Source organism: Fopius arisanus, unplaced genomic scaffold (genome assembly GCF_000806365.1).
Source record: "Fopius arisanus strain USDA-PBARC FA_bdor unplaced genomic scaffold, ASM80636v1 scaffold00033, whole genome shotgun sequence".
NCBI classification, from domain to species: domain Eukaryota; kingdom Metazoa; phylum Arthropoda; class Insecta; order Hymenoptera; family Braconidae; genus Fopius; species Fopius arisanus.
In genome coordinates, this window is record NW_011887772.1 from 532,115 (window position 1) to 535,922 (window position 3,808).

Here is a 3,808-nt window from a genome sequence, read left to right on the forward strand (position 1 = left end):
CATCCATATGGAGATTGGGGAAATATCTCTGAATCTGGGGGAAATAGCTTAATTTTTGTCAAGACCTTTTTTATTCCTCTCATTCCCCTCTTTAAAAAAGATTCCGGAGGAAAATTCGGTGCGACCCCCGGATCCAGAGATATTTCACAAAAACTCAACAGGTCGACTTGCGATTTTTCCAGAACTCGATTTTCCGAATTCTCCAGAAAAGTTCGATGAAAAAATCCCCCCCGGGGGATAAAATTAACCGAAAAATTTGAGGATGTGGATCAATTACCCCATAATATCCGAAAGTTCTTGATGAGAGTGGAAATATCCCCGGGAACTCTCCAGCGCGTAAATTTATTCAGTTCAGCTGACAAGCCGTCTAGGAGATGCCTTTCGAGTTCATGATGTCATTCTATGCACGAGCACCCCCTCGAGCACTCTTTACGAGCTTTATCATGCGAATGAAGAAAAAAAAAATCATCCAGGATTCTCTTCTCCGTGTTCCATTTAATTTTTTTTTTTCACGCCGTCGTCTCGGGCGTCAGTACAGGGATAGAAAAGCAGTTGAATCCCGCGCCCTCACACACGCTCACAAGGCAAAATCGCATTATGACAGCGGGTCATATATTAAATATCTCATAATGCCAACAAAAGAATGCCTGCCGCACTGCAGCAAAAGTGTACCGATGCCCGGTTTATATCTTACCTTGGTGCACTCGCGAATTATTTATTCTGCGAATCGTGGAGTAATTCTCAAACTATTTCCTGATTTCGAATGATTTATTTCAAATGACTATGAGACTTTAAATTATTTCAGGAGTGATTCAGGTGATCTACTGGAGTGGCTGATTTTTAATGACTTTAAATTACTTTAGAAACTTTTTCTCTTGATTTGATGATGTCAAGTCATTTGAATTGATTTGAAATGATTTTATACGATTTAAGGATCTCGTGTGATTTATCCAATGAATTGCTCTTCGCTGCGATGGGTTTTTGAGTTATTGTTGAAAATATCCAGCGGCAGTCGACCGAGTTAATTAGGACTTGATCCAATATTTCTCCGATTGATGAGTATCATCTGGGGATATTTTATTCACCGAGTGTACTCCGTCGAGGGCTCACAGAGAACTCATTTACTTTATCTCAAGGTAGAAAAAATTCTACTCGTAAATTTCATTTCGTGACTCAGGCACTTTTCAATGCTGCATTTATGATATTTGCGATGGAAAAATCCTTCAGCCAATTGTAAATATCCAACCTTCTCTCGGAGAATTTTTTAAAGTAGATGATTAATCAAGTTGTATTTACTGTTTCATCGTGCACTAGTCGAAGCACTTTGAGGTTGCAAATTTACTCAATGTTAAAAAATATTATTTAAATATTGGAGATCTCCACTGAAAGGCAAAAATATTTGAAATAAACAAGATTTTCGTGATCTTGTGATAGCAACAAATAAATGTTTTAGTATTTTTATATCTTTGCCACAGGTGCTGAACGATTTTTTTTATATTATCATTTTTTTTATATTCAATTGAAATTAATTTAAAAAAATAATGATCGAAGGAAAAATTATTCACTGGTGAAATCGCCGTGTCACGGCTCGATGAATTGCAGTGAAATTGCAATTCCATGAAATAATAATTCCAGAAAATCAAAAACAAAAAAAAAGTTCTATTTGATGTCGAAAAAAAAAATAAAATTAATTTTCGGAAATTTAATTGTAATCGTTAAAAAAATCCAGAAATCCCCGTAATCCTGGAAATAATCAAATAATTAAATCCAAATGCAATCATCGATTTCAATGATTTAATTATCTCTTTGAAATCACGTGAAATCTGAAATGGTTGTCACTGAATTTCAGAGTGAATATATAATCCCCGAAAAGGAAAAAGGACTTGACATTTTGGTTCGTACATCACTCGTTCCTCCGACGCGGTTTCCCCGAAATTAGTGGTAATACCTGCAGAAGAGGATGCAGAGATCCCCTCCTGGACAATTGTCAGGGCAGAATGGGGCTACAGCACCGATAACAAAGGCCTTCAGGCCTTTTCACCGATATATGGAAGAGGGAAACAAACGAGCACCCACTGATAGTCACGCTAATATTATTATAGATTATCACCATTCATATTCATACGCCACTGTGTCGTGAATGAAACGAGGTGAAAAATAAAGATAATTCTTGATATTGCAGGGTGTAACGTGTATTGATTCCGGTTCATTCCGCTGTTATTTTTTTTTTTTTACGTACAGACCATTGTAATCACTGCAGACCAGGTGATCAATTGTTATGTAGAAAATTCGCGTGCCCATTGTTTTGTACTGCGAATTTTACGGGAAAACGAGAGAAATTGTGGGAATTTATTCAATGTCTACTGTAGAAATATTCCGTGATGTGGATTTTCAGGGAAATTAAATTTCGGGAATTACTGGGAAATTTGATGATTTTTATGACTTTCAATTTTTATCTTTCGTTCTTGATAGTAATTTCAATCGATGTTTAAATTGAGAATTTTCTGCAATTGCTTTCATCACTGGTAATTATGGAAAATATTTTGAGTGGGGGATTTTATTATAAATAATTGTCATTTTTACGATGTGTAACTTGAAACATTCATGTTTTTATTGAAAAACGATAATCAAATTACTTCAACAGAAATTGAATTACCGTCCCGTTGAAAAAATGCAAATATAACAAAAAGATTTTCGTTTCAAAATGATAACAAATGTATAAAAATAATTTTCGCGTCATATATATTCATTTTACTCTCTACCATTTAATTTGTTGAATTAAAATGTGATTTATCGCAAGAGATGAATGGAGTATCAAATAATATTCATTATTATTTTGGAATTACCTCCTACGGTAATTATAAATAAATTATAGCTCGGAATAAATTGTCAAGTGTCACTTTCGTACATTTTCAAACGAAAAATTCGGGTATCAGTAGCGAGAATAAAAAATCAAGTGTCCACTGTGTTCAAAACTTCATACCCGGGGACTCAATCCAACTATAAACTTGTTCCACCGTGGAAAAGTATGCCGGAAATTTTTGTTGAGATCTCCAAAAGTGTCGAAGTACGATGGAGTGAGTTGAAAAAGGTGAAGAAGAAAATAGGGATCACCAAGCAGATGCTCAAGTTTAATACCCACTTGTCTGTGCGCTTGGTATCGACCAACAGAAGATTACGCCTGGATTTACTATTTTTATGTGAGTAATTTACACAATGATTTGAGAATGAGTGATTTTCTTTACGACGCGATAAGTCTCCCGCGATTATCAACCGCGGAATTCGGAGCTATAGATTTTTCTCTCAATCTCTCCTCAATCTCCACTGGCATTCAATCGACCCTCGAATCCTCGATTTTCAGGTAATGACAATTATTTGAATATCAGGAAGACTGATGACATCCCCGGACGCACATCGAACCTCTTCCCCTCGGAAATACGTACAGAAATTATTCGTCTGACTAAACCCGGCGTTTTCTACTGCGGCGCGTAAACAATTCTGATTTATCAACGAATGATTAATGCCGGTAATAATACTCTTGGCGTACAATATTACCGATCGTCGGATAGTTATCGGTGGAGTTCGAAGACTTACTTATCGACTGAGGGATTTGTTATCAGCTCGGACAGATTATCACTTCATCATGTGAAAATTACTATTATTAAAATTATTATTATTTCGTAAATATAATATTGAATGAATCGATTTGATAAATTATTCCATTTTTAATGCAATCCTGCAGAGGATGAATTTTAAAATGAGAGATGGTTTTAGATTGTCTAACATTTATTAATCATTACATCCTTCG